The following is a 13,678-nucleotide window of genomic DNA, read 5'->3' on the forward strand; positions in this document are numbered from 1 at the left end:
GTCTGGCGACCATATGAGTGCTTCCTCACTAGAAATTTTGGCCACTTGGAGTAGTTTGATCGGTCTTTTCCGCACAGCGTGTCATTTATTTCACTTTTATGGAATAGCGACCACATATAAACCGACGAACTTCGGTTCAGCTCCAGAACGCTGTATATAATAGGTCACCAGCCTCAACACAACTTTTTAAAGTGTGAAGACACACAGTTAAGAGAGATTTCTTGAAGTTGCTCTTTTAAAGGTATTTACGTACTATGAAAGGAATTTTGCGCATGTCTTTTTATCTCGGTCTGTAGACTCCCAGCATTCTAGTAAAGTTCGAATCATTGTCGCGTGTGGCCGATTTTGCTGTTAAAATCCGATAAGACACCCAGGATAGTGCCTTTTCTTCTTATTAGTGCTCTTAAGCGCCCGTTTGGCGGTTGAGCCGCGTCACCATTGGTGTCAGTGTAACCGAGCGAAAGAGCGTCACGACTCACGAGTCACATGAAATTCTCGATCCAGAGAGAATTTCTCAGAAGAGAAAGGAGAACCGTGAGCTCTGCGCAGCTCGCTCGTGCCTATTTTTTCTGCTCATCTGCCAAATTCTCTATAACTCATGAAAAAAAAAAAGATCGCACGTTGCGAAACATTGGCATGACTTGCGAACTCTGAGGCTTCCCTCAAATTTTGTGTGGTTCTCTTTCATACTTTGTAGCCATAATTGTCCTCTCGAAAAGGAAACTGTGGCAATCTGATAACTGTTTACGCATGCTCCCAGTGCCCCTTCCCTTTTTCAAACATACATTCGCTTCTCCTTTGTTTACTGTGGACGGGGCTCCCGTGTAGAAGCTGAAACGTCATGTTGTGTGTGCGTGTGTGCGTGTGTGTGTGTGTGTGTGTGTGTGTGTGTGTGTGTGTGTGTGTGTGTGTGTGTGTGTGTGTGTGTGTGTGTGTGTGTGTGTGTGTGTGTGTGTGTGTGTGTGTGTGTGTGTGTGTGTGTGTGTGTGTGTGTGTGTGTGTGTGTGTGTGTGTGTGTGTGTGTGTGTGTGTGTGTGTGTGTGTGTGTGTGTGTGTGTGTGTGTGTGTGTGTGTGTGTGTGTGTGTGTGTGTGTGTGTGTGTGTGTGTGTGTGTGTGTGTGTGTGTGTGTGTGTGTGTGTGTGTGTGTGTGTGTGTGTGTGTGTGTGTGTGTGTGTGTGTGTGTGTGTGTGTGTGTGTGTGTGTGTGTGTGTGTGTGTGTGTGTGTGTGTGTGTGTGTGTGTGTGTGTGTGTGTGTGTGTGTGTGTGTGTGTGTGTGTGTGTGTGTGTGTGTGTGTGTGTGTGTGTGTGTGTGTGTGTGTGTGTGTGTGTGTGTGTGTGTGTGTGTGTGTGTGTGTGTGTGTGTGTGTGTGTGTGTGTGTGTGTGTGTGTGTGTGTGTGTGTGTGTGTGTGTGTGTGTGTGTGTGTGTGTGTGTGTGTGTGTGTGTGTGTGTGTGTGTGTGTGTGTGTGTGTGTGTGTGTGTGTGTGTGTGTGTGTGTGTGTGTGTGTGTGTGTGTGTGTGTGTGTGTGTGTGTGTGTGTGTGTGTGTGTGTGTGTGTGTGTGTGTGTGTGTGTGTGTGTGTGTGTGTGTGTGTGTGTGTGTGTGTGTGTGTGTGTGTGTGTGTGTGTGTGTGTGTGTGTGTGTGTGTGTGTGTGTGTGTGTGTGTGTGTGTGTGTGTGTGTGTGTGTGTGTGTGTGTGTGTGTGTGTGTGTGTGTGTGTGTGTGTGTGTGTGTGTGTGTGTGTGTGTGTGTGTGTGTGTGTGTGTGTGTGTGTGTGTGTGTGTGTGTGTGTGTGTGTGTGTGTGTGTGTGTGTGTGTGTGTGTGTGTGTGTGTGTGTGTGTGTGTGTGTGTGTGTGTGTGTGTGTGTGTGTGTGTGTGTGTGTGTGTGTGTGTGTGTGTGTGTGTGTGTGTGTGTGTGTGTGTGTGTGTGTGTGTGTGTGTGTGTGTGTGTGTGTGTGTGTGTGTGTGTGTGTGTGTGTGTGTGTGTGTGTGTGTGTGTGTGTGTGTGTGTGTGTGTGTGTGTGTGTGTGTGTGGGGTCAGCGTCAAAAATGTCCCGTTTACCTTCTTCATCTCGTTCTGCCCTAGCTGTAGTTAAGTGACAGTAAGCTGTTATACATTTCATAATTTGTACCCTGAGCAGAATATTATGTGTGTGAAACCGGGCAAGCAATGAGTGGTCGGTAGCATGTAGGGTGGCGCATATACCACTCGGACTTAGGTTAAGCATCACAGCTGCGCCACTTTCGGCCATCGTCCGTTGTCGATAAGCTCGTTGGCGACTGTATTCATTCGCTGACATGTCAGGTTCAGCGCTTTTATCTGTGTACCTCTTTCAAGGCAAACACGTTGAAATGCATTGCAAAAGCATCGAGCCACGAAACGCTGTGCTTTATACACCACTTCTCCTCTAAACACCCCATCTACCGTTTGCCCTTTATTCCATGTCACAGAGGCTAAGAAAAATATCAGCTGCACAGGGAAGCGGCTCTCGGTGTTTCTCTGCTTAAAAGATGCCCCTATTTCCGAAGGCATCCCTTTGTATTGGCGTTCAGCGACTGTCATTTTTCTTTTATCACCGAACAATACGCGATTGGAACGAATTGCTTCAAACACTGCTTGTATTATGTCTAATGATGTCTTCTTTTCTGTATTGTAATGCCAATTTCAATTTTGTGGTACTGTGAAATGTTTTGCATTTTTGTGTTCGTCGTCTTTCTGATATGGGATTAATTTGTTTCCGTGAATGACAGTGCACTGTTTAAGTCATGTTCTCTCTTTTTGTATACTTTCCTTCTATATAATGTTAGTTGGCGCTATTGTTAAATAAGTAGATAATTTCATGCTCACATGTAAAAGAAAATGTACATCCTACAATTGAACCTTTGTAGGCATTAACTATAGCCGGCTCTCTGCACTTTTCTTTACTCGTAATGCAGCTTCAAACAAGCGCGTCGTATATTCAAAGACTACGGATGAGAAACGCGTGCCTCAGTTAACCTTCAAACGTTAAAACCGCGTTGCTGCTCTCGATGCGCAGCACGCAAACTACTCAAAGGCAGGGAATTTATGTCTGAATCAGGCGGTGCCTTCCAGGATTCGTGCTTTTTCTTTTTTCCTTTATATCAGCCGTCACTGCAGGGGCGCCTCGTTCAACTTCGTCCCTCCAAAGTGGCCTACTGCTCGTGTATTCGCCTCAGCGCACGACACAGCTCGAGCTGCCTCGCATAACGATCAATCACGGGTGCTGGTCGATTTTACTTTGCACTTTTTTACGGCTGTGTATAACAAAGTTTTTACTCAGTCGCCTGCCACGCAGTGACTTTTTTTTCTTCTTCTTCCTACCCTGTATTACTGATCCTCGTGGCTTTCTCCTTCAAGTGCCCTTTGAGGCCGCACTACGCCGAAGCACGCGTTTTGGCAAGTAATAGTAACTGAAGTCGCAGGCACGAGCAAAAAAGAAAAAATAAGAATCGAACTCGGCTGACGAATGAAGTAAAAAAAGCTCGCGGTCGACTCCGAATGTAGGAGCCGCCTGACAGAGGAAAGCGAGAGCCGCCGAGGCTGGCGCGAAGGACAGACGTGGCAAGAGCGCATTTTTCAAATCAAGCCAGGCCCCATTACGACTCGCCGCGCGTGTCACTGTTGGTGCGCGTGCGTGCGTGCGTGCGTGCGTGCGTGCAGTGACACACCGAGCCACGCGTGCAACATGTCACTCACTCACCGCTGTCGATGCATGCTTCCAGAGCTCGCCCGGGAAGCATGCGAAGCCGAAACAGCGAGCGCAAAGGGCTCGGTTGCTACGCGAGACGGCAAGAAATAGGAAGAGATCGAACGAGAAGGGGTTGCAGCAAAACAACCAAAAAAAAAAAAAAAAAAAACGTGAAAGAAGAAGAAGAAAACGAAAAGATTCGTGCAGGTAGCGAAAAGCGAGCCCGCGGTGTTATGGGGGCGAAACAAGAGCCGAGGGCAGGCGTGCCAGCGGCAACTGGTGCATGAATCTTGTCGCAGCTTCGGAGTGTGCGGAAGAGGAGGGGAAGAAGGTGTGTTAGGAAAGTACGAAGGAAGTTCCATGATTGGGCAAAATAATAAGAAAAAGGAAAAGATGCACACGAGCGCAGCACAGCCACCGCCGCGCTGCCACCAGCCTCGAACGGAATCGAAAGGAAGCCGCGGGAACACGAGCGTGTACATTGAGCGACAGGACCACGGACACAAGAAGAAGGTGACGGGCGAGACACGAAGAACTAAAGAAGGTAGGGAGGGGCAGGGGGGGAGACGATATGAGGTACGCATAGCACCCGGCACAGCGTCGGTCATGCCACGGAAATAAAGCACACTAACGACAAAATGACAAAAAAAAAAATACAGAGGCGAATGTATGCCTGCCTTTGCGGTGAGAAGGGGAAGCAGCTCTCCCTGTGTCTCAGTGTTAAGAGAGGAGAAGTGCCCCAGAAGCAGCAGAATAGCGGGCGAGGAGGTTGAAACGAACGGTGAGGAAAAGGGGTGGCGGCACAGCACAAACAGGGACACCGGTCGCCTGGCGGGCCGCAGCGACGCAAGTCGGCGAGGTGTCGCGGGGGCGGCACTCACGAGGCCTGTGTGTATGTGTGTGCGTAATGGGGCCCGGATTAGGCAGGTGGAGACGCAACATTAGGGCCGTGATTAAGAGCAGCGGCGTGGCGGTACCTTTGGTGTGCGTGTGATGGACGGGACAGGGCGCGTGAAATAGGAGGGGGGACGACGTTGCTGTCGCGGCGGCCCAACCGGTGCTCGCTGCCGCTTTGGCAATGCGCCGTCGATAGCGACGCCGTCGCCGCTGGCTTGTGCTGCGTTCAGCGAGTACGCGAGGCGCGATCGCGCAGCTTGTTGCTGGGTTGGAACGCTGCTGAAAGTGGGTTTTAATGTTCAGATCCTTTCAACAGTTTCTTTTGTTGGAGTAGAATCTCGTACGACCGAAAGAAAAACAATACACAGGTTTCAGTTTATTCGCTTGTCGCGTTTACATCTCTGGTCTGGTGAAAGAGGCAAAAATACCAAAGTCCTGAGACGCACACGCGAGGTGTCAGTGTAAAGCAGCCAGGATATTTCTGGCGTGCTAGAACGGATAATTAGGCCAGTTGGTAAAGATTTATATCAGTGGAGCAGCGTACACAGACGACGGAGAAGACAAGGACAGACATCAAGGGCGGTGGAAGAATATAATTATCTTCACTATGAATGAGCTTATCTTGAACAACTTACCGTAAGAATATACTTATATTTCACTGCAATCCCAAGGCGTAATATCACGAAGGCGCGGAGCGCCTTTGGGGTCGGTCCTTTTCTTGTCAGTCTTCTCTGCGCGCTGCTCCGTTCCCATTCGAATTTACCATGTGAGGATATTTTTGCAGCGCAAAATATTATGGCGAAGGTTCCCGGGATATGAGTGTGTGTTGTCGACGTCAGGAAGATTCACTGGCTTCAAGATGCGCAAACCTAATGATTCATCTGTACAAATATTTTTTTTTAATAGTTGGTTCACGTACAAGCAACAAATTGCCAAAATCTACCAGCTCATCCCGGGCAGCTCTACTGTTCACTTTGAGTGCAAACAGCATAGCTACGTCCTCCTCATCATTTAAGCAAGAATAAAAAATAGCATGGAATTTTGAAAAATAGCATTGAAAGTTTTTCGCAAGCAATCATTATACATGTAAATAACGCTAATTAACTTAACCGATGCGGTGTTTAATGTTGGAGGGTTCCCTTCGCAACCCCATTTAAAGAACTGATGAACAGAACCTTAAAAAATATTGCTTGCCGCGAAAGCGAGCAATGAGACTCATAGCCGACGTGCAGTGGTATTGCATTAAAAAGAATCTGCTCAGTGATTCTGCTATTATGAAGTCTAAGCTGCTGCTATTTTGGGACTGCTATTTCTGTATAAAATAACTATGCCATGTATCTTTACGCGATAGATTATCGGGCTCGTTGCGCTGAAAAGCCGTCGCTTAACCTTTCATCGCGCCATCAGTCGCCAAACGTGTCAGGACGACAATGTCCTGACGTCAAAAACACATCACTTCTAGCCGGAACTTCGAACACCTCACATTCAAATAAAATTAGCAAACTTGGAGAGGGTCCCACTGAGGCCAAAGTTGGCGGGGAGGTTCCTATAATAGAGTTATTTCAGAATATAGAAGTAGGTCAATAGAATAAATTTGCCGCCATGTGGGCTGGAACCCGGGCCCTGTGCATACCACGCAGGCAGCGAACCCATACGCCGCGAACGGTTTTTCTTTTCGTTTCCTGTTCACAAGGATGAAAGTTAAATACGACACAACTAAGAGTGCCAGAGAAAAGTAACGCCGCGCTGTGTTTCAAAAACTTTTTAAGTTAGGCAGTTCGAGCAAAACTGGCATGGGGCCTTGCGCAACGCACCCCCCTTCTCTATATTCGAAAATATTTCATGGCCTGCTAGACCTTTAATGTACCTCGAAATACCGCTTGAACAGTGCAAGGATGCGAAAGATTACCGGAGTAATGAATGTGAACATGTGTAGCCGAAAACAACGCATTGGAGTGGCTTTGATTTATTAATGTTTGTGCGCTCAATTGTAACAATTGGCTCATTGTTGCATATATCTGACATTTATTACGAACTATATCCATATGAAGGGATGGCGTGCAGAAAATTCGCAAAATAAGATGATTTTCTTCTGGGGTCCAGGTTGGAGTAGTACAAATCCAGGAGTCGTGCAAATTTGTTGCGCTCGTGGGGGACCTCGTCCGGCCCATCTTTTTTTACGGTAAATAGAATCCAGATTTACATTGTTACGAAATGAAAACGATCTTTTCCTACGTGTGGTTTTTCAAGTTCTAATGTTTCATGACCTACCCGAATTTTTGGTGTCCAGTAAACACAAACGCAAAAGGACGGGTGTTTTTTTTTTTTATTTATATATATATATATTTTTATGAGGAAAGGGGGAGGGGGGGGGGTAGATTGTGCTTTTTAATATTGTAAAAGCGATCTTCTCACTGGAATACCTAAGGGTTGCGACCTATTAGAACCTGCACAAATACTTGTTGCTTTCGTGTTGTCAGTACCTGTTTATGTGAACACGATGATGTCTTAAAGGAGTTGGAAATATGCACGTATGATGACTGGCAAAACGTTTTTATCTCTTACACAGTACTGCATTACCTGTTAAACGATGGTTGATGGATAAAGGATCATTCGCCTCATGGTCAGTGGACGGCTTGATTTGTCATAAGCCGGAAGCCATATAGAACATATTTTCATTGACTGCTGGAACGCAATTCTTCTCTGCATGTCCTGCAGATGCCTTTAAGCAAGTAGCTGTCAATTTAGACTTTTGGTATACGGTTCCCACTTTGAATTGAATGTGTGCAGTAGCAAATGGCACAGCTACTGCTCACATTCAATTTTTTTTTTTAAACTTCCCCCGCCCATTTTCATTGCAATCTCTCATCTTAGCGCCAACACCGGTGTTAAAGGGCAACTCCGATGGCTTTTCATCATTTTGAGTGTGCATTGCCTTCTTCGGTGTCGTGACTCCGACAAAAGAAAAAAAAAAGAAAGTTTTCTGAAATCCCAAGTAAAACTATTTTTAAAATTAAAGAACTGGAAATCGAAGCTGCAACTAATTTCATAGCCAGAAACGACGTTCCAGTGGACGGAATCGGGACGTCACGTGCCGTATTCAAAAAACACTCGCACACTATTTGGATGGTGGAATTTGCTAAAATGCGTCAGGGTAGAGATAAAAACCTAGAGTAATTTTTTTTTAATTAGAATATGCGAATGTCAAAACATTTCCGCGGAGCTGCCCTTTTGGCCTATAGGAGTGATGGCTGCACATTTCACCTAATTAGCACTAAACCTCACCATCGCTCATGAAAAAAAAAAAAGCTTCACAAGACAGCAATAATATAGTCTTATATAGCAATATTTCGTGAGAACTTCCCACACTTTATTAATTGCCGACGGATTTGCGTCAAGCAAACACGTGCATGCGATCAGTAAGTCAGTAGCTTCTTTTCCGTTTGGGCGAACTCTTCAGAGATGCCCTGCAGCCCACTGCAGTCAGTCTGAAAACGGCACAAGTATAGGCAAAAACCACTAGATTATTTCCGTTGAGTTCAACGAGTGCTTATTTTACGCTTCTAAACATGAACCTTAAAGCCAAAAGAAGCAATTATTCCTCGCGCCTAATTCCTGTTGCCAACGTCCGGTTGAGACGAGCATGACGACGCGGCCGAAATTATACAAAATGTTTTGTTCCTAAGTTCCCAAACGGCTTCTGTGTTTTAACGGTGCGGGAAAACAACACTCATCTAATGACAATCTGTTTGCAGGTACAAGTGTTTAAAGGCCAGCGTAGGCGGGCTAGTTTATTTTCTGTTCGAATACTATACGTCTGCAACAATGAACCTCAGTTCTGGAAAGCGGCTAGCGCCAAAAGAAAAAGAGGATGACGACGGGCTGAATTTTCCGAAACTAATGCGTTAAGTGCCATTTTTCAAGAGACCAACAACAACTGATGCGTATTTTCGCGAACTTCGGCCGATCTGAGTACATTCTGACAAATGATCCCGATGAAGTAGCTAGTTAAACAACATTTATAATAAGTGAACAAGGTGTTTGATAACGATAAATTGGTTCCTTAATCATGACATTTAAATTGACAGGATGACTGACCCTGCTGCGGCAGTGCAGTAGTTACGACGCTTGACTGCTGTGCCCGAAAAATCCCAGCCGCGACGTTCGCTTTTCGGTGGAGGCGAAGAACAAGACGCCTGTGTGCTGTACGATATCAGTGCACGTTAAAGAACCCCAGATAGTCAAATTTTTCGCAACCCTCCACTGCGGCTTCTCTGATAGCCTGAGTCACACTGAGACGTTAAACCCCATAAACGTAACTAAACTACACTAATCTAAATTAACACGACGATTGACGCTAAACACAGTCGTTTAGTGTGAATTGCCTGCATTAGTAAGGCTTGCTTTGGGACGTTAAACCCCGCAATCCGATCCGTTGACATGAACTGGAGGTTTTGTTGCACGGAATTCTCGCCTAGGTGTCTACAGCAATAAAATTGACCTTCATTCCTAATAAATTATAGGTGGGGTTTAAGCGTTTTTCTTTCCATTTTGCATTTATTATTCTTTCACCTTAAAATCATCCCAAGGCTAATTCTTATCGATATCAACTACAAAACACTAAAAAAATCCTCAATGTTTACCTTGGACTCGTAGCCTTATCGCTCCTTTAAAGTGTATCATAACGAGCCCCTCATTTCCCCTTCAAATATCTGTTGTATATTCCAGATATCCGCGTTTCTTTGGTAATTACTAATATTGGCAGTAAAGAGCCTGGGCCACTTTTGGGACCAGAAACGTCCTATTTACACAAGTGGGTCATTGACTTTTTGCACGTCCTTGTACATAATCAGCTGCATGCCCAGCATTTCGGTTTCCATATGAGGCCTTATCTGTCTTTGTTGGTATCTCAGCTGAGAGAACATTGTCTTAACATCACAGCTAACATTTCCTACAGGCATGACAATGTCAGCGCTGCATTTGCTACTTTGGTTGAGCGCACAGTAGCTTATAGTGTCAATACTTGATGACTTGAACGCCTGCATTAGTGAGTTTTGCCTCTAGAAAGTGCTCAATAAACTCCTCGCGCATCGGGTCTACATCTTCGGACACGGAAACCAAGCGAGACCGATACTCACTGAACACCTCATCCAGCAGCCGCTTCTGGAATGGACCCAGTGCGGCTTCCAGTTTATAGTAGTTTGGAGGCAGTTTTTGCCGACACCTGGGAAAAATCGCGCGTTAACCGATATTTCAGGAACATTCTCGGGTTGCGAAAATTGGGTAAAACTTGCTTTTACCAGAAAAGAAAAAGCCTCATATATGCGGGTGCAAAAACAGCTAGAGACTTTCGCAAAGGGCACGCTCTGGAACCTGCCAGCGGCCCGAGCAATCAATCGTGAGTACCTTGTCCGTATGGGTTGCTGAGGTAGCCCCAGCTAAAGACGTTGCCGCAAAATGAGTCGGATGCTTAAACGCCGAAGAAGACGTCTTGCCGTGGCTCTACGCAGTTCGGATGGCGGCGCGGACATCCCGCGGTGTTCTCACGCGGCCCCATGCGGAGGTCGGCATCGCCCTGCCGTGGTCTCCCGCGGAGCGTCAGGTGGGTCGGCGCTGCCTTTGTCTTTACCGCCAAGGAAGCCGTGCTACCCCTCCTCACCGCCGCAGCAGGCTTCCGAGAGGAGAAAATACAAGGGTGAGTGGGCGCCTCATCGCAACCAGCTTGAACCGTGCGCCGTGTTTTGTGCAGCACTGTACAGCCATCAGGGGCTCTTATTTCGTCCAAAGATTTCTTTCCACATCTTCCCCCGCCACCTCTTTTTCTGTTCTGTTTTAAGGCGGTATATCTGAATGCATATGGAGTTAATCTCCCCCCCCCCCCCCCCCCCCATGTTGACATACGGTATATACGGACATACGGCTGATATACGGACTGAGTGCACACAGCACTTAGGCACGGTTATTCGCTAGTATAAGAAGTTATCGACGACACTCCCAGTTTTACGAGTGTTATGCACTGCTCCTGTCAAACGTCTTCTAATCGAAAAGTGAACTGAGGCCGCAGAAATATGTCCAAGATCACTTAGCTGCGCGCTGGACTAGACTCTTGAGTTTGGCTGCGCACTAGATGATGCACTGAACTCGGGTTGGTGGATGTCAGGCCGCGTGCTCTGTTCGGCGATGAAGCTAGACGTGTCAAATGGCTGCCCTTAGCAGACTTCGGAGCAGCGTAATGAACCCATGATTTAGGCTCTGTGTCTTCTCCGTGCAGAGGAGAGGAACGGAAAGGAAGCAGTCACGTGACATGCTCGTCGCCGAGCACCGCTGTTCGAGAGATGCCTCACATTCGCGGTCGTTCAGCCCTATTCCAGCTTCGGTTGTGCTGGCGTTGTCTTCGACGATCAGTAACGGCGGGAAGTGGCAGTATATCGGCTGGGCAGGAGGAGTCTTTGCTTAATGAACATGCCCAGCTTCTAAAAAAGAAAAAAAACACCAGTCCATTCCATTCTCTCGGCGGTCAGCATGAAAGACACTCAACAAGGTTGATGACTGGGCACGTTGGTATGGGTTCATACTTAACCAGCCAAAAGACGAGACACAACATCAACATTCATCAACTATCAACATTCAGTTGATAGTCCAGCCTTGTCCTGTCCTCCTCTTTGCTGTGTCTCGTCTTTTGGCTGGTTAGTATGAAAGACACTACGTACGTAGTGCTTCGTGACGCAGGGTTGTCTGCTCATAACGCCAGCGCTGCTGCTTTCATCAGCACGAAAGTAGACCGGTCTGTCATGTTACAAATGCGCACACGCTTTTTAGGCTAACCACTGGGGGCATGTCGCAAACAAAATTGGAAGCTTTGTGAAGCAAACAAGGCGCGCATATTGAGAATGGGCAACTTCGCGAAAAGGGAAACAGATGTATATCGGCTGTAACACACCTACAAATCTGCGAAAGCCATGTGGGAAAGTTGAATCTACAGAGAATCTTCTTCTTTTCTGGCGGTCCACGCATGCAGATAAAGATCAACCTGGAGGTCCCTGTCTCAACGTAGGACTCCCTTCGTCACTACCAATTTCATTATCCTTCGGTGCAAGCGCCAAAGGATTTGCGTTGGGTTCGATTTGTGGCATTGTCCGTGGCTACATAATTGCAACCGATAGGTCGACTTAACTACTTTAAAAATTATTGCAGACGTGTTTTTCTTCAAAACAGTTATGTTTGTTATTTCCCTTCAGATGCTAATTTCTTGGTTTACATCATTATATATTTTTCATTCCAGCCAGTAGAAATTCCCTGGTATATGCCACCCCACTATGCGGTAAGTATTAAAAGGCGATATATGCTATTGCAAAAAAATTCCAGCAATGCACAAGCATACTCTGATGAATTTATGTAAAGTAATTGGCGTAGCATGGTGAATGAGATTTTGACGCATAAAATTAACAAAGATTTCATGCTCAGGCACCGATTTTTCAGAAGCATTAAATTCATTTTCCCATCTGTATGCATTAGAAAAGAATAATGGAACTTTCCTTGTGTACCTGATTTTGACTGCCGATACATGATCTAGACTGGCATTTTATTAAATGACATTGAAGGATTGATCGAACACCATTGAAGTATCTTCATCAAGTGGCATCGATCAAATCAACTACAAAATACGAAAGAATGCTATTTCGTTATTTAGTATCATATTAATACCTCTCACCAGTCTCTTTTAACTGACATAATTTCCAGAGGTGAGAAAAGAGCAAAAGATTAGCCGGTTTACAAAAGGGGCCATAAGCGTACAGAGGAGCATTACGATCCGATTTCACGAACATGGCATCTGCTGCAAGTTGCTTGCGCACTATTGTGTTTCATTTTTATGGTCGCCCGGAGTCAGAAAAGAATTTTCCTCTGAGTAACACTTCATCAAGTATACTACTCGGCTTCATTTGAGCATCAATTGCAACTTAGCAATTGCGCTTTTCTTCAGTGTGCAAGAGCAGCTGATCATTTAGCAAATTTTGTCGAATACTAACACACTTGTTCACAAATGGTCATTTGATTACCATGATAATTAAGGCAGCTTTTGACAAGGACGACTTCAGTTAAATTGTTATGAAAAGGCGAAATTCGTATTCGGAAATGAACCTTGCATACATGCATTTTTTCAAGGGTTTCTCAAAGAAATAAATCGCAGACATTTATTCCTCATTGTCGAGAAACATAGTTCAACACAGATATACTACAGAAAATACAGAAAATGGCAGTATTATCAATGAAAATTCTCCGTTTAGAGCTCGTACTAAACCTCTTTTCGCATCGTTCAAAATAGGGTCAATAAGTGAACTGTATAATTTATTTTACGTAAACGTTATGAAAGAAGCCGTAAAAATAATTGCACTTTTAACGCTGACCTAATTAACCGTTTAAGAGCAATGACATAATAATTACGATTATTACTCAACACTAAAAACGAATGGTTTGTGCCGTTTTCATATTTATTTAGTTTCTTGCAAGGAAATTTTCCTGGAAATACTTAGCTATGTACGATAGTTATTTCGTTTTCGGTCATTCGTTCTTGTGCTCTTTGCTGCCGTTTTTACTGTATGTAGGGGGGTGGGGGGTAAGGGCTTCCCTCTGTCAAGTAGGTAGCCGGCCCTACCGAAAAAGCAAAACAGAAAACTATGAGATATCAATACACTTATGCATGGTTCCTTACACTTAAATCGTAAAAAATCTCATATCATACATATCATACAATTATCATTCAACGTATGATAATATATGAGATTGTATGAGCTTGATATGAGAAAATCTGTATGAGGTTATTGGGACCCAGATTTTTTCTACTAGGGAGACAGGGAGTCGTAGACTTTTTGAATGCATGCTTAAAGACCTTCATGCCGAAAATCTTGAAAAGCGGCATTTCCGTTTTTATTCATTAATGCTAAGCATGTTTACCTAACGCCATATCACCATCCTATCATCACACCATCATTACCAAATCTGTGTCAATGCTTCAATTAGCTCCATCTTCAAGCTCAAGTATTCAAGCTGTCTTCAAGCTTCAAGCTGAAGT

The sequence above is a fragment of the Amblyomma maculatum genome, chromosome 2 (genome assembly GCF_055883805.1).
Source record: "Amblyomma maculatum isolate TAMU_Amacu chromosome 2, ASM5588380v1, whole genome shotgun sequence".
In the NCBI taxonomy this organism is placed as follows: Eukaryota; Metazoa; Arthropoda; class Arachnida; order Ixodida; family Ixodidae; genus Amblyomma; species Amblyomma maculatum.